At 43.1% G+C, this 18,597-nt stretch overlaps 1 non-coding gene across 1 annotated transcript; it reads right to left on the bottom strand.

Moving 5' to 3' along the window:
* Window positions 1-12,560: 12,560 nt before the first annotated feature.
* LOC112316946 (U6 spliceosomal RNA) lies at window positions 12,561-12,667 on the bottom strand. Its single transcript, XR_002976051.1, has one exon. It is a non-coding gene; the product is annotated as a U6 spliceosomal RNA (small nuclear RNA).
* Between the last annotated feature and the right edge of the window lie 5,930 nt (window positions 12,668-18,597).

Genomic DNA, 18,597 nt, shown 5'->3' with positions numbered 1-18,597 from the left:
TATTAACTTGCCTTTTGTTATATAACATGTGCTTAAATGTTGTACTTCTGCTCTGTGGGCGTCCTTCCCCACCCCAATCCTGTACGCTGGATTTTGGAGGTTGTCCCCCTACTTTCAGGGAACGCATGCTCTGTAGCCCATTACACTGAGACAAAACGTCATTGTTATGGAAAACGAAATAACGTTTCTTGTATACCTGAGTTTAAGGCCTGAGTAATTGGTACGTATTCTGTATATTTGGGGAAGTTTCCCAGACTAGCCCCATTTTTACCAGGAAAGGAGCATCTGTCTTCTAGAAGGAACTTGAAGACCCTGGGCTGGAAGGCAGATGAGAAGTGTTCTCATTTGGTAACGTGCCTAACGCGCCTTGTGTATTCAAGCAAGCTTCATTTCCCATGATTTGGGCTGGGAGTGTTGGGAGAATCTTGGCTCTCTATGAACAAAGACAATGCTACTTCCTGGGGTAAAGAGGGGTAGTTAGCATTTTGGTTGTTGTTTGCAGGCAAACAAGGCAGAAGTGTTTGCTTTTGAGAAAGACTTTGTGACAGCCCCCCGGGTAAAGTGTTGTTGGCAGAGATGCTGGCGGTCTCGTGCAAGGATGGCAGACGCCTCCTTTGGGCAGCCTCGTGGGCAGTAGACGTCCAGCCGCAGTGAGGAGCTGGGAAGCAAGAACTTGGAAGCAGGAGGACTTGGCCATGGAGGTTACGAAAGATAAGGTTTGAGGACTTGATGTAAATGGAAGACACTGAGGCCTAGAAATGTGAGTTACATAAAATGGTTGTGAAGAGCAGCATGATATTCAGTTGTAAGAACATCCAATTTCTTTGCTTTTCTATCTGCAATTAAGTGTGACTTAATGGTCACTGGCTTGGTTATAAGACTATCGTCATCGGTCAGTTTTGGAAGGTTGTGTCTCCAGGTAAAACCATTTTTCTTCCACGTACCCGAATCCTCCAGATAGAATCTTGAGTAAAAAAGGCAAATGGTTTGGGGTAGGTTGGTCTATACGAGTTTGAGAAGTCCCCTCCACTGCCACTTCCTCACCTTGGATTCCTGGCTGAGTGTGTCCTGGCCGGGGAGGAGCACAGTGCTGGTGAGGTCACGTGCTGCATCTCTGAGGGGAGCCTCTCCAGCTGGCAGGGGAGCTGGCTGCCAGCAGCCCATTCTTCTGTTCCGCTGAGCTACCTGCTTCTGGTGCTGGGACACACAACAGGCTTAGGGGATCGCACGGGCATCCGTCTGTCGGCGTACTCATTTCCAACAAAATGAATTCCTTGGTCAGAAGTAACATTGTGTGGGGGACCATGACAGAGCACAAGACATCCAGCCAGTCCACAGAGAGAGTGCTGCTGGCAGTAGGACAGCAGTGAGGGAAACAAATCCAAATCCGGAACTAGTGCCCGTTCCAAAGAGAAAAATTTCGGCCCCTTCCCTGATGGAATAGGTCTAATGTAATCAACCCGCCACCTGGTACCTGGCTCCTGCCCAGAAATTCTCACTGCACTAAATGGCACTGCCAAAATCCTAGGAATCCTCTGTCATTTTTCCTCTTCCTCACAGCATTTAGCATGGAAAGATCTAGACAACAACTGATATAAACATAAGACAGATACATACATTCTTTCATGAAGCATGGCTCATTGGAAAGCGCTCAGCCTTTGGAACCCAACAGACTGTCGCTTTTACAAGCGGCATGACATGAGGCCAGCTTCTGGCTTCTCTGAACTTGCTCTTTCACTGGGGTAGTGAGGGTTACAGGTCCTCTCCTGCGGTGCTAGGAGAATCAAGTGACAGGTGTGTGAAATGCACCGCACACAGTACCTGGAACATACCCATCGATGTTGGCTTTCTTTTCCCCACTTCCATGGGTTCTTGTCAGATTGGAATCCCATACTGGGGAGAGGCTAAGTCAAAATAAAATGAGATTGGAGGAACACGCTGGGTGGAAAACCAGGATAAGGCTAAAAAGTAAGAGGTGAATATATAGAATGTCAAAGGGAAACAATTTTACTGCAAAGCATAACACATAGGCCTTGGACAGGTGGCTCACCTGGATGGAGCATTGTCCCGTACACCAAAAAGTCATGGGTTCAGTCTCTGTTGGGACATGTACGGGAAGCAACCAATAGATGTTTCTCTCTCACGTGGATGTTTCTGTCTCTCTCTTTCTCTCTCTCTCTCTCCAAATAAGCAGAGAAAAGTGCTATTGAGAAGGCTGCCTCACAAAAGAGCAGACCAGACCTTCACCTTGCCAGAGTCACCCCACTCTAAAAAATGACCTCATCATGGGCCAAGTAGGGGCCATGACTGGTCGACTTTCTAAAGCCATCATCTTTCATGCTGTAGTAAATAGAATTTTTCAAAATGGCAATTGTCATCATCACAAGAGCCAATTAATGATAATAGGACACAATAGCCACATCAATGGGAAAAAGAAAAACTAGTGTAGAGTATTTCTTTAAAATGTATGTGTGTTAACTAAAGAGTTCCAATGTCATTTAGAAATGAAACCACATTGACTGCATAGTTTACTCAGCCAGATTGGGATCATATCATTTGCATTTTTTTAGCAATTACATGTTGACACACCCCCAACGATCTGGTCGAGAATCAGCATTCGGATATAAAATTGATTGATTCTAGGGATTATTAGGTCAATAATTAGCTCTATATTGCTGATTCAGATTCAGATCTAAAGAGTCACTCAGTCAAAATTTTTAGGTCATCAACTGCAGTTCCAGGGAAAACTAGCTTTTGCATCCTTTGATCTTCCAGACTTGCCCTTCTGAGTGACTTTCTAGCTCCCTAGGGGGAGCTCTAGCTTAAGTGTCTCTGGGTGGATCTGCTATATTGGTGTTCAATTTGGTGCTTAAAAATCTTTACATTGGCATTTGTTCTTGTGTATGTAAAAAATACCCACCTGCATACCGTGAAAGGGGAAGTGTTTAGCCTCGCCTTTCCTCCACCAGTCTCTCTTCCCAGAAGAAACCATTTCTAACCATGTAACATAGTATACATTGACAGATAGTTTATATGTGATTATACTTTTTAAACACATATTACTCAACAAACTGATTCATTTAAGTTCGACTGTGATTATCATTCTCATACACATATTTTCAGACACTTTTGCTACTGTTTTTACAGGACAGGGGAAGTGAGAATGAGGGGTCATGTAGGATGTTCACAGAGAGTTATGACTGGCCCAACTGGTCCCCAGAAGTCGCAGCAACTTCCACTCCAGCCAACAGTGCACACAACAGTTCCTTTCCCCAGAGCTTTCCCTAACTGTGTTTTATAACTAAAAACATTTGCATCTAATAGGTGAACATAATTGGTCTTCGACACATTGAATTACAGTATAAAGAGTGCTTTCTCCAAAGACCACAAGGCAAACACACTGGGCAGAGATCACACATACTTTACATATTTTTAAATTTTAATAGAACGTTCTCACCTTTATATAACATCAGATTTATAAAACGTTTACCTTTTCTTACAATAGTGCTTCTATGTGCCTTCATTTTGAACCTAGAGTATATGAGAATAAATTTTGCTTTTCCTGATTTCCTTTCTTTTCAACTAAGTGTTCAGGGAAAGTTAAGTTCTAGTTGCTACAAGCATGCAAAGCCCTGTTGTTGGAATAGGAAGCATGTTAGTACTCTGCCTTCCTCAGTATTTTCTGAGTGCCTGCCTTTCTAGAACTGGTCTCTAGGGGGCTGTGAGTGGAGTGGGTGTGGATCGCAAAAGACATAACCTCTATCGCAAACTAAACTTTTGTAGAAATAACTTGTAAATGTCAGGGACAAGTCAAATGAGTGTTCAAGGCCATGTTTACCCCTTTCTAAGTTCTTGAATTAAGAACCATTGCTGCTCAGGTTCCGTGTGACCTTGGACAAATTCAGATTCCAGTTATTTTATTTGCTCTCTTGTTCGCCCTCTGCTGGTTGTTCATAAGAAGAACATGAATGATTAGAACTACTACTTTCTTTGGCCCTGTGAGATTTTTCTTGTTTTTGTTTGAAAAATCAAAATTCCGGCTGAACTCCCTAATTATAAAAATGTTAAAAGACTCCATGTTCGTTTTAATTAGATTAATTTGAATTACTGTTTGGAGATAAGGTGTGGGTGTGGAAGGAAGCCATTTGACCTCTTTCTATGTAGGTCTTGCTGACTCAGGTTCTAAATGCAGTTACATCATAAATTTAAAGAGTCGAATGTACATGAATACATAGGTCCTGGAACCCTGCCAATCTGAGAACCCAGAGCTGAAATCATCCTGAAAGACTGAAAAATAAAATAAAATAAAACACCAGAGAAGTGGATACCTTCTGCTTATTACAAGGCGCATTATTGAAACAAAATGTAGAAGAAGGTGTTCAGAGTCTTAGAAGGCTCTATCTTGCTTCCAGGTTCTATGCATGACCTACTCCAGGAAACCCTCAAAGCTTGGGGACATTATAATGAGAACAATTTATTTGAGGGCCAACTGCCAAAAGCGTCTGGTGTGCCTGGGAGATGTGCACAGGACAGAAAGGGAGGTGAGAGTCCCTATCACCAGCCTCTGCTCTTCACAGATGCGTTTTTCTCCGTCTGGCTTCCTTTTGCTCTTCTTCTGGCCACAGCACCACCTCACCTTTGGGAAACTGCCCTTTCTCCTCCATGTGACCCAAACTTGGCCCCCTCTTTTCTGAGAATTTACAGGTTAATGCTGGGAGAGGGCAGCTATCTCCTCCTTCTGGGGTCACAAAGTTGGGATTGTAGAAGCCTGAACTGTCCATGATGCTCTCCGCCCCCAGCCTGCACCCCGCTTCACAGTGGGCATGGGGTAGCAGATGTGGAGAGAAGCAGGTGGAACTGAAATATATTTGGAAGTAGAATCTGCTGGAGGGTTTAAGTGGAGGCAAGAGATTGGCAAAAGGGAAGAGTCAAGAATACTTTCTAGATTTCTACTTTTGGTTCCTGCTTGAATGTGTTGCCATTGTAATGTAGGGGGAGAACGAGGAATGGGCTTGGAAGTGAAAGCCGAGCTCTGAGGTGACAGCAGGAGCTCTGTCTGGACACGAGGGTTTGGAGACATCTGTGGAGCAGCCGAGTGGAGATGTCAGGTGAGCAGCGGGATGTGTGGCTGTGGAGCTGGGGGCAGAGGTCTGAGCTGTCAACGTTAGTGGAGGAGTTGTGCCACACGAACTGGACGTGAAGTTACAGAAGTGGATGAAATATTTAGAGACAGAGACGCTGAAGAGAAGAAGGCCCAGGACCAAGTTTTGAGGAGGATCAAATTTTAATGATTCAGTAGAGAAGAACTTAGCAAAGGAGACTTAAAAGGAGGAATTAGTAACGCAGGAGAAAAAGTAGAATGAGAATAAAGTATGATAGAATTGGAGAGAAGAGTCAAAAAAGGATCATGTTCAACTCAGTCAGAAGCCCTGAGAACTCATTAGAGAAGTTTGGGATCAGAGATGTAGTCATTGGGTTGGTGATAGAGAGGGTACTGGTGGGGCATTTTCAGTAGAATAATGGGCATGAAAACTAGTTCAGAGTGGCTTAAAAAGGAATGGCAGTGACCAGGAGTGTAGATAACATTGTCAGTTCATGGGGAGCTATAGGAGACTGTTCTGCATGGTGTGGGCCCAGCTCCCACTCAGAAAGGCCAGTGGGGAGCGAGGCCCAGCACATAGGACCCACACCCACGGATAGGTTCTCCTGTGGGGAATCAGGCCTGCATTATATCTAGGCTGCTATGAGGCTTGCTTTTGCTAAAACTCCCCCACCCTGAAATGAGGCAGCAAACGTTTACTGCACATCTTTAAAGTAACTTCCTAAAATCTATGCTAAACCTTCCAAGGACAAGTGTACCCAGTTTAACCACTTTTCCCTTTACATTTGCAAATATCCTTCCTTTTTGATGTAATGGGCAACACCCCCTCCTTTGTTTTCTGTAACCACCTAGAGAGAACCTGTGCATAGTAAATGAGGACCATCCTCAATGTAATGTGCCTAGAAAAGCAATAAAAGCCTGTCAAGGCAAGGGTCAAGGTGTTCTCCTCTTGAGAGAGTGGCCTAGCCATCCCTTTTCCTCCATGGACTCGGGACTCAGTAATCTGAGTGAATTTGTCTCGTCTGGGCCATAACACATGGATCCCATGGGCCAGGATCCACATCAGGGAACACCCCACCCCCACCCCTTACCTTCACACACACACAAACACAAACACAAACACAAACACACCGTAGTACATACACAAATATGGGGGGAGACCAAAAACACCAAGAATTATCTTCTGGTGGGAGGGCCCCTGGTAGTATAGGCTTCCCCTACTAGGTGAGTGTTCCAGGATCTCATCCGTTTCAGTGTGCCAGCTGGCATTGTTGTGAGAGGCTTCATTCAGCTCCAGTGAATATTTTTGAAGACTCTTTCTACACATCTGCCCATTTCATGATGGTGATTTATCGGCACACCTGCCCACACCTCACTGAGTGTTCAGCAGATTTTGACCAAAAAGCATGATCCCCATGCCCCGCCCTCCATATTCACCCCACCTTGCCAGCAATATGTTGTTTCCCTGGATGAAAAAAGTCCCCAAAAGGAAAAAATGGCAGAAGCACTAAAAGACATCAAAATCAATGAGTTGAAAAACTGTTTTGAGCACTGGAAAAACATCTTGAGAAGTGTACTGCATCACATGGAGAGCACTGTGAATGTGATTGAAGTTTACACATGTGAGAATAAATACATAATCTTTTATAAATACTAGGTGCACCCCCCCCACCCAGCTATGGCTCTGTATGATAAAGTATTTAAAAAATATTTGAGAGACCATCATTGTATTTCCTAGAAAATTTTATTCCTTGGGTATTTGACTCCTAAACCATAGGAACTCAGAATCACAGTATTGAGGGTATAAAATATTATATATATACACACACATATATATATATAGGGTATAAAATATTAGGTATGAAAGTGGAGGGCCTACTCTCACTTTCACCTCTTAATTCTCTAATCCATATAAGGTGATTATTCAGGGTACACATTTTCCAGGGTAGTTATGTTCTATAAAGTTGCCACTAATGCTGAATCAGCTGATTAGTTTCTTGTGAGCTTCTGGTCACAGCACTTTTATCAACAAAAAGACCACACACTCGGAAAACGAGCCAGTCTCATCAGCACAGACAACCTGCTCTTCCACCTAATCCTTTTCCGATACAACACCTAGGGGGCATGTATAAAATCCTTCCACAGCCTTCCAATCACCTACAGCTTTCCCATTCTTCATGCTGATTGCCTTTTGAAATGTATGAGCCAGCACGAGGCTAGAAGAGTTTAACATTTTCCTGACCCTGGGTAACATGACCATAAATTTCTTTCTCTTTCAGCCTCACAACACTGGTGTCCACTGTGATTTTTTTCATTTCAATCAGTTTTCATCTCTGAACCCACAGATTTTGTTCCTATTCCATGGGCTTGTCACACTGTGGATGCTTCGTTAGCACTTTCTAGAGTGGCCTGACGTACAGATCAGCGAATTTTTTCTTCCTTTTTGTGGATGTGCCATATTGTTGATTCCCTGGCAGGGACACACAGGCAGAGCACTGTAACTCATGCCTGAGCCTGAATGAAGCTCATTTAACACACATGCCTTCTCCGTAAGATAAGGCACAGCTTTCTTGCGTTTAGGAACAATAGACTGCACTTCAGCACCATGCTTGGGGGCTATTTCAAACGGTGAAATCACCAACAAAAAACACAGAAATGAGACATACACGGCACTAAATAGGCCCTGATGAAGGAGATTGTTCAGAACAAGAACTGAAACAGAAGGCAGAGTGACACCTCACTTCAGCTGGCAGCGCGTCCACAAGGCGACTCACAGTGTCACTGCTGTGCGCTCGTCCTCAGAGGACTGCAAATTCCTGTCAGTGTCAGTGTGTGGTTACAAATAAACTTTAGTGAGTAGGCAAGTATAAAACCCACAAAGGCTGCAACATTACATCAGTCCTCGCCCATCTGGTGCGAGCATACTATGCAGACCCATCTATGATCCCGGTTAAAAATTTTACCATCAGCCAACTGGCTATAATGAACACCCCACGAGGCCGTACATGTTTGGAGACTGAAGCAGCTGTGGGCAGGAGTGGCGTGTCTGCTGGGAATGTAAGCCCCCTGTCCCTGCAATTCATGCGTGTCTGCAGGACCTGTGTGGTGCGGGCTAGGTGTCTGCTATTCCACCTGATGATGGAGTACTCCTGGCACCTCAAGTACATGGAGAAGAATGAGAACACTGCTGTTCTGTCACGGGTAATTCAGTCTCATATCACCCCCGACCCTGGTGGAGGCGTTGCATTTCTATCAGGGTTCAGCAGCAAGCCGCGAACTGTTTTTCCAAAACAGAAGTTGTTACTAACATAACACAGCATAAGTGGGCTCTCACCTAGCCCCCAATCACGGTTACCTTCAGGATCCACACAGACTTCTCTCATTCTGGGCCTTACTGAAGTGTGGGGTTCACACTGGACGTGCTGCAGAAAGACCCCCGAGTGCATGTGCACAGCTGCTGTGGTCTGAAGGTCTGCGCACTTCCCAGATTCTCACGTGCACATCCTAGATGATGGCATCAGGAGGCGGGGCCTTTGCGGAGTGCGTAGGTCAGGAGGGCAAAGGTCTCAGGAGTGAGACTATCATCCTCACAAAAGAGGCCCCTGAGAGCTCACCGTCCCTTCCACAATGTGAGGACAGGGCGGGAAGGGGCCGGCTGTGAGCAGGGAGAGGGTGCTCGCTGGAGTGTCGCCATGCTGGCGCCTCCATCTTTCTTAATCTGGGACTTCCCAGCCTCGAGGACTTGGAGAAAAAGTTTTCTGTTGTTTATAAGCTACTCAGTCTCTGTTACTTTGTTACAGCGGCCCAAATGGTCATGGGCAGTAGCCTCTAACATTCACAACGTCCCATCTAATGCAGTACCTCTTTTTTAACGGTAGGGGGTCCATATTTTTATGGGATTTGTCTCCCACACTTTAGCAGGCATATAGCTTAGTTGGGCATCCAAGGAACTGCTTAATTCTAGTTCAACAGGTCCTATTCTCTTCTGTATAATTCTCATAATCCTATATAAATGTCATCAAAGTAGTGGACATGTAGGATGTTGCATAGATAATAAGAATATCAAGTTCCCAGAGGTCCAATAAGGCAGGAGGGATATGATGTTAGAGAGTGAAAATGCCCTGCGTCTGTGACAGGTGGGAGCATGACTATTTCTAGTTTTTCTGCTTATTGAGTCAAAGGGGGAAAGAAGCCTTTTCCAGATGAACAGCAGCATAGCAGGCACCTGGGCCCGTACTGGCTTGCTTCGGTAAAGACATCATATCAGGAAGAGCAGCTCTAATGAGAGTCGCTGACTGATTGGGCCTATGATAACCCACAGCCATCTGCCAAGACCTCTCTCTCTTTGGCAAAGGCTCCACAGCCGAATTCAATGGGGACTGAACAGAAATAACACTTCTTCATCTTTCAAAATTTGAGGATGGTGTCAATTCCTGCATTTCTTCAGGGATGTGCTATTACTGCTTTTTGTTTATGATTTTAGCAGGTGGGGAAGGGCTCAGTGGGCTTTCAGCTGACCCTTCCTACCATGACTGCCCTTCCTGCACTGGTCAGGGAGAAATGCGGGGGTCCTACCGGTTATCCAGGACAGGAAGACAGGGGAATGGTGTGGCATTAAAAGGGCAAGAACGCAGTGCTTCATGAAGGAGGAAAACCACTGCAGGAAGCCAGTAAGAAAAATGCTGGAAGGGCACACTGGATTTGGTAACAAGACGATCATTAGTGACTCTACCAAGAGCATATGTACAGGAGTGTTGGGGGCAGATGCCAGACTGGCGTGGGTTGAAGAATGACTGGGAGGTGAGACATAAAGCCAGTGGAAGTAGGCAACTCAGGAAGATTGGCTGTGAAGGGGTGAGATTTCCCTTTTGGACCTGCTGTATGGAGCTGGATATGCCTGTGTGGTCCTGAAGTGGAGATGCCCAGAAAGAGTCAGGTACAAAAAACTATAGCTGAGGGACATGTCTGGGATGCAAAACCAGATCTGGTTTGCAACAATGTGAACGTGGGTTTTGAAACCTGAGGTTGCTGAGCTCTCCAAGGAAGAGTGTGAGGAACAGCAAGAAAGGACAGAAACAAAGAACCTGGAAGTGTGCAGACGTTTAGGGGGAGCCAGAGGAAGCGGAGCCTAACAAGAGACGGATGAGTAGCTGTCCGAGTTGTAGGAGGAGAACCAGGAGCCCTGTGCTGGGAGCCAGAAAAAAGTCAGGACGTGCAAGATGCTGCATACATTTCAGAGAAAGATGAAAAACAAACCTTTGGATTTCACCTTTGAATGTCATTGAAGACTTTAGTGAGAGGAATTTCAGTACAGCATTCGATTTAGAAGTCATATCGTAAGAAGTTTATTTAAATATTGAAGAATTAGGTAAATCAATAAAATCAATGAACATTGACTTCTCCTGAAAGAAGTTTATCAACATATATAACAGAAAATCAATTAATATTCATAATATTAATACATTAACAATATATCAATATGATTCTATTCAAAATAAATTCTATTCATTATTCTATTTAAAATACTTTACATAGCACATTGTTGTGTTATTATGAGTTGTAGGAAATAATATAATTATATTAATAAAGTATCAACATATGTTTATGTGAATATTAATATAATTAATATGATAATATACTCATTATTAAATAATCCATTAGGTAACAGTATATAGATTATTTATATATTATATTACATTACTAATTCATTATAATATTATATATCAATATGCTATTGACATACTCAATATTAGCTAATATAACTATATATTTTAATTATAATTTTAATATATATATTGATCAATATAATTTTCATTACTATTACAGAATTAATAAGAAAAAGGAGTACTGCCCAATTAAGAATGGACACTGGATGTGTATGTGCAATTCACAGGAAAGGAAGTACAAGAGGCCAACAACCGTGTAAAAACATAATCAGCCTTATAATCAGGAAATGCAAACAAAACAAAAAGAGACCTTATTTTTACCTCCTTAGATTGACAACAATTTTGAGTTTAATAATATCAGGTATGATGAGACCCACAAAGAAAATATAGGGTATTTGGCCTAAAGGTAGAGGAATGGAGAAAGTAAATACCACCTTGTGCCTGTAGACAAAATAGATGGGCAAGAAAGGGTGACTGTGAGGTTGAAAGTGGTTGCCCCAATAGGGATCATGATCCCTTGCCCAGTTCCTGGACCAAAGCCAGTTTTCAGACTCAGAATCTGTTGACTGAAGAGTTAGCCAGGTCCCTGGAAAGAAGGGCCCTACTACCTCATGGCAAGTATATACTACACTAAATGATTTTCCAGGTTCTTCCCCAAAGCAACTGTGGCCATTTACCTGGGTGACTGTGTGCTGGGAAAAGGGGCATACCCAGCTATTTCATGGGCTACTGAACACAGGGCCTGAGTTGACATTCATACCTGGGACCCAGAGCCTCATCACGGTCCCTTGTTAGGATGGGGGCATAGAGACCAGGGAATAAATGGCAAATCTACACAGTATTGTTTTCCTAGTGTTCAACTGTACAATAGGGACTGACATACTCAGCAGTCTGGGTGAGCCTCACCTGGCATTCTTGGCCTGTGGACTAGTAACTGCCATAATGGGGAAGGTCACAGGGAAGTCTTTCAATGAATCCTAAACCATGGTCAAGATCACAAAACAAGTACAACACAGCATTCTGTGGAAGATGCAGAGGTTAGTGCCCCTTAAGGACCTTGAGCATCTAGCTGTGCAGGCTCCTCTCACATCTGTCGTTAACTTACTAGGCTGGCCCCACAGCACCGGATGAATCCTGGAGAATAAGTGTGGACTATGCCAAGCTCGACCCAGTAGCCCCATTGCGGCTGCTAGGCTGGGCACGGTGCCTTTGCTAGAGAAGATTAATACGGTTTCAGGTCCATGCTATGCGGCCACTGATGCAGCAAATGCCTATTTTCTATCCCAATAAGAACAGAGGATCTGAAACAGTTTGCAATTACATGGACTAGGCCATATACAGTTACAGTTTTCCCCAGGCTAATTTAACTCACCCACTGGTCGTCATACTATAATCAGAAGTGATGTGGTCACCTGGACACGGTGGAGAACATAAAACGGATCGATTACATTGACGGTGCCTGCTGACTGGACAGGATGAACAAGAGGTGCCAGCGGCAGGAGGCCTGGGTGAGACACATGTGTCCCACAGGGTAGGAGATACTCTTTATGGAGATTCGTGGACCTGTGAGTTTGGGGGGGGTCTAGGGGTTGGGGTGAACCAGGACATCCTGTCCAGATTAAAAGACAGATTCTGTGCAGTCACAAAAACCCACACTTCCCAAATTAGTTCCCCAATTTTATCATTAAAGAGACCCAGGGAGGCTGTGTTAAGCATAGACTGTAATTTTGCAATCCCTAGACTCAAACATGGCCTGGATTGCACATTCACTGTTTGTGAGACTCTTCTTGTTAAAAAATATGGAACACTTCACATATTTGCATGTCATCCTTGCTCACGGGCCATGCTAATCTTTTCTTTATCATTCCAATTTTAGTATATGTGCTGCTGAAGTGAGCACATGACTTCATTATTAAGAGTGAGCTCTCCGAGCTTCAGTGTTATCTATATTTTGGGTCAGATAAATCTTTGTTGTGGGACCTGTCCTGTGCATTGTTTAGCAGCATCCCTGGCCTCTACCCACTAGATGTCAGTAGCACCCCACACAAACTAGTTTTGATGACCCCCAAATATCTCCAGACATTCCCAAATATGTCTTGAGGGAAGAAGCAAAATCTGCTCTGGTTAAGAACCACTGATTTAAAGCTGGAGTTAGTGACCGCCTGCCAGGGCTACTTCTCAGGAAGGTGCAAGCTGGGACTGGTCTGCCTTGTCTGCCTTCATGGAGGGTGGGAAAGCCTTTGGCATTTGGGCCACGTATTCACAGGGAAGCCACGCCCAGACTCTCAGCTGTTTGTACTTCAGGTGCCAACAAGCCTGTATGACAGGTGTTCTCTTAAAGCCAGGAGTTGCCCAATTAGCCAGTCCTTCTCTTAGGTAAGTTCTCACTGTCGCCACCTTAGGAAGAGGAAAAGAAAATTGTCAACGATATGTATCATAATTTTCATCAAGTCTTGTCACAAAATATTCCCCTTTCTCTTCTGGAATCTCCCCGTTCACTCACCTCCTCATTTACTGGGCATGTATATTGGCAGCTGGGTACTCAAATATAAAAGCAAGAATGTGCATTCCCCATCATTGAGGAGCTTGGAGTTAATATAAAGGAAAGGACATGATAAAGAGTGATAAATGTTAACAGACCCACATACCTTGCAGAGGGAGAATGCTTGGAGGGAGGTGCAGTCGAGGAGGCATGTCCGGGGCAGAGATATTTGCATTAACTCCTCAAGGAGGCTGAGGTGCTCAGCCAGCCAGCACAGGAAGAGCATTTCGTGCAGGAGAGTGGATTATGCAAAACCAGTGAGTCATGACAAACTGCTGTGTTTGGAAGCTTTTGAAAAAGTAAATGCAACTGAAATGCAATGAGTAGAGAGATGGAATCAACCAGAGACCAAATTATTACTAATATTATTATTATTGACTCTCTATTTTCCTACATTTTATTATTATCTGTGTTCTTAAGGTTCTTTACATCTATTGTATCTGTTTGGTGTGCCATTATATGTATATTTATTTAGATTTAAATATTTTTTCAATTACAGTTGACATACAATTAGTTTTAGGTGTACACCCCAGTGATTATATACTTATATGACATACAAAGTGGTCATCCTGATAAAGCTAGAACCCATCCGACACCATACGTATTTATTACAATATTATTGCCTATATTCCTTGTGCTGTACTTTACATCCCCATGACTATTCTGAGACTACCAATTTGTACTTCTTAATCCCTTTGCCCTTTTCACCCATCCCTCCAACCTTCCTTTCATCTGACAAACATCAAAATGTTCTTTGTATCTATGAGCCTGTTTCTGTTCCACTTGTTCATTTTGTTTTTTAGATTCCACATATAAGTGAAATCATATGGTATTGTTTTTTGGATTTCTTTTTTTTTCACATATTTCACTCAGCACAATACCCTCTTGGCTGATCCACGTTGTAGCAGATGGCAAGACTGCATCCTGTGTCATGGCCGAGTCGTGTTCCGTTGTACGCGTGCAGCACTTCTCGGTCCATCTATTGATGGATGCTGAAGTTGCTTCCATCTTGTTTGGCTATTGGAAACAGTGCCGCAATGAACATAAGGATACATTTGTCTTTGATTTAGTGTTTTGGGTTTCTTCAAATAAATACAAAAAAGAAAACTGCTGGGTCCTTCTTTGTATCTTGTTATATAGCCTTTGTTTGTTTTAAAGATTTTATTTATTTATTTTTAGAGACAGGGGAAGGAAGGGAGAAAGGAAGGGGGAGAAATATGGATGTGTGAGAGAAACATGGATCAGTTGCCTCTCACACGCCCCCAACCCCCTGGCCTGCAACCCCGGCATGTGCCCTGACTGGTGATCAAACCTATGACCTTTTGCTTTGCAGGATGATGCCCAATCCACTGAGCCACACCACTTAGGGCTCTATCTGTTTATGTCTTTCTGGATTTTCCAATTCATGATTCAGTCTAGGAAGGTAATATATTTCTAGGAACGTATCCATGTCTTCTAAGTTATTGAATCTGGTGGCGTGTAGTCTTTCATACTGTTCTAGTATGATCCTTGGTATATCTGTGATGTCTGTGGTAACGTGTCCTTTTTTATTTCTGGTTTTGTTGATGAGTCTTTTCTCCCTGATTGGGAGTATATATATTAAGGAGTGTTATGTCTTCTGGCTTTAGTATCCCCCTTATTATAAAATGTCCATCTTTGTCTCTTGTTACCCTTGTTATCTTGAAATCTATTTTGTCAGATATAAGTATGGCTACACCTGCTTTTCCGTGGATGCTATTTGCTTGGAGAATCATTTCCCACCCTTTCACTTTGAGTCTTTGTCTTTGTAGTTCAGATGTGTCTTCTGAAGACAGCATATGGAGGGGTTTTGGTTGTTGATTCACTCTGCTACTCTCTGCCTCTTTATTGATAAATTCAGTCCATTTACACTTAAGCTAATTATTGATGTATGAGTATTTCCTGCCGCTGTTTTACATTTTGTTTTCTGGTAGCTCTGTGCATCCACTGGATCTTTTCGTTTGTGTGTCTGGCTGTTGTTTTTGTTTGGTGGTATTCCATACTTTCTTCCTCTGTTTCCTCTTTCTTTAAGTTATGTGTCTCAGTTTGGGGGCTTTTTTGTTTGTGGTTACCACTAGGTTTATGAAAAAGAAAGTTTCATATATACAGTAGTCCTTTTTCTTTTGACTCTATCTGATCTCCCTGTTTTTTGGCAAATTCAGAACTTTACATCCCCTTTTCTGTTTTTGTTGTCACAAATTATCCCTGTTTACACTGTAAGTTTGGTGATCTTACCCATAGTTTTGTGACATTTTGTCATTTCAGAATAAACCCCCTAAGTATTTTCTGCAGAGGTCTTCTGGGGATAAATGCTCTCAGCTTCTTTATGAGCTGCTGACCTTGGAAAATATCCATCCTTGCTTCTATATGGTTTAAATACTACTATATAAGGAGTCTTTCTCTTCAAATGCCTTAAATACCCCAGAAACCATATAGTAACAAAGCTGAGAATTCCTGATTAAGCTGTGTCCTGCTCAGTGGTCTCATGAATTTCCTGTTAATAAGAGGACCTGAGATGATTGTTGAATATGTTTTTTGTACAAGAAATCTGGCATCCTTTCATTTTTCTTTAGCTATTCTTTAGAGTGTATTTTCAATGGTTCAGGTTCTTCTAAAGACTTTCACTACACAAAAGCTTTCTCATTCATAGACATTCCTCCCTCACTTAAAATAAAAGGAAGAAGAAAAAACACCTGTTCCCACCTGGCCACCTGGGCACAAACTGGCTCTGTGGCTCTGACTACCTCTTTCATGAAAACAGTATCAGCCCGAGTAAAAATGTCACTACCTGCTCAGAATGGGAGTCATGAGTATTAACCATTTCTCTGTCCCCTCCCAATTAGGCATGGCCCTGTGACTTGCTTTGGTCAATAAAACATAGGAGTGGCATGTGTTACTTGCTGGTGGAAGCTTTATAAGGCAGTGAGAGATTTGTCACACATCCTTTCCCTTCACCAGAATGACCACCAATTTTCGAGATCATGGTTGTTCTGTCAGCTTGGGTGATGGGATGAAGACAATGAGTATCCATCCCCCCCTGCCCCCACCACATCACTAGTTAGACACAGTGTGAGCTGGAAATAAGCTTTTGTTGTGTTTAGTTCCTGAGATTTGGGGATCTGCTTGTTAATGCAGCATACCTTAGCCTATCCTGACTAATAAACTCAGGTAAGGTCTGAGCCACATGTCTGCGGGGATTACTGGTCTCCAGTTTCCCAGACACCTTGGGAACCTAAGAGGGAGCCTGATCTAATCAGGTGAATGTGCTTAAAAGAAGACTGAGCCCTCCCTGAAGTGAGAGATTCTTCTTGCTGGCCTTATAAAGTAAGCAGTCATAGGGAATAAGCCAACATGGCCAAGAACTTTGAATGACCTTGCTATACATTGAATCCTTATGTCCTCCTCCTACCCTAATTCTCTTTAAATTCTAATGCTCATTGTGATAATATTTGGAAGTGGGACATTTGGGAGATGACTAGATCGTGAGGATGGACCTGTCATGAATGGGATTTGTACCCTTATAGAACAAGCCCTTATCCCTCTGCCATGTTGCACAGCCAGACTGGTCTCCAAGAAGAAGGAAGTGGGCCCTCTCTAGACACTGAACCTGCTTGTGCCTTCATCTTGGACTTCCCATGCTCCAGACTGTGAGAGACACATCAATTTTGTTGTACCACTTATTTATGCATTCATTGGGTGACTCCTCTAAGTGCACTGACTGGGGATCGAACCCACAGCCCTGGTACATTTGGACAATGCTCCAACCAACTGGGCTACCCAGCCAAAATTGATTTTTAAAATAACAGTTATAATAGGATCAAAAGTATCAAATAATTGAGAATAAATCTAAAACATATATGCAAGTCCTCTAGGGGAAATATTTTAAACGTTATGAGTTAATGATAGAGTATTAGTTTGAAAAAATCAATTATTATGAATGTCTTTTCTCCACAATTTATTTAGAGTCAATGCAATTCCAATCAAAATCTTTGCTGTTTATTTGTAGAGCTTGACCAGTCAATTATAAAAACAATATGAAGCTCTTTCCCACTTTCTTCTTTCTCTTCCCAGACATTTCAGTTCAAAGGCATGGGGACAGAAGCAGGGAGGTGTGGTATCCCACAGAGCGGTGTTGGAGCTTGATGGAGCGAGGCCGGTGTACGTCTGAAAGGGTCCTACTGCACAGTGTTGGAGCTCACGTCAGAGCATCCCTGAAAGGTGGACGACATGGGATGAGAGATCAAAGACTGAACAAGGTCAGGAGGCCTCCATACTGGGGCAGGAGAACAGCCCAGCTTGGGTTTTCAGAGCCTCATGGGCGTAAATCATCTGCAGAGAAGGTAGTCTGGCATAGGCTGTCTGAGAGAGGATGGGGAGCAGAGGGCATACCTTTGGAAGAAACAGCAGAGGGGACCAATGTGGGGTGCTGCAATCCAAGTGGGAGTGAGGACATGTGCATTGGGGCAGAGACTGGTTACAAACAAGAAGTTTGAACAAATAATCAAAGATACTGATGACGGGAGCCAGCTTACTGTCAGGAAAGAGTTAAAAATGGAAAGGGGAACACTAGAATGAACCATGTGGGATTGGATTGCAAGTATTGGTGACAACTCTGGCTTTCCACTGTATTTGGACACAAAAACTACAGATGAATGCTTGCATGTCTGTATGTATACCCATGTACACACATGTTATTCCCTGCTGCTCACTGAGGGAGCCTATGAGTGAATGCTAACCCCAGTACAATAGGCTCGCCTACCATGACTAGTGCCTGGATCTTGATTTCTAAATAGCACTCTCCCCTCAAAGGAATCAGGGTTTTTATTCCAGAGCTGGGGCAGAGAACTACAGGATGAACTTGGAACATCTTATTGTCCAGACAGTAGGGAAGAATAATGGGGACAGGTTAAAGAGACATGAAGTCAGCTTGTAATGGCTATCATTGGCCAAATCTGGGGGAAATTAAGCACCAAAATAAGTTTTTCTGTCTCCTTCTTTTGTTTGTTTGGTTTGGCTTTATGTATTTATTAATGTAGAAGGAGTGACAGAATAAGAATATCATCATTTGACAACCAACATAATAATAATTGATTCAAGAATCACCAGTGGATGCTAAATGTAGTGGGTGAAATTTTGAAGAGTAACCAAATGTTGGGTTGGCCAAAAAGTTCCTCCACGCAAGATATTCGTAAAATATAAAGGGTAAATAGTAATTTTACTGTGGACAAACCTAGCAGACACTTCTTAACCACATGACCAAAGCCAACATT

Source organism: Desmodus rotundus, chromosome 4 (genome assembly GCF_022682495.2).
Source record: "Desmodus rotundus isolate HL8 chromosome 4, HLdesRot8A.1, whole genome shotgun sequence".
Lineage (NCBI taxonomy): Eukaryota > Metazoa > Chordata > Mammalia > Chiroptera > Phyllostomidae > Desmodus > Desmodus rotundus.
The sequence above is the reverse complement of the archived record's forward strand: the minus strand, read 5'-3'. Positions and strand labels throughout refer to the sequence as shown.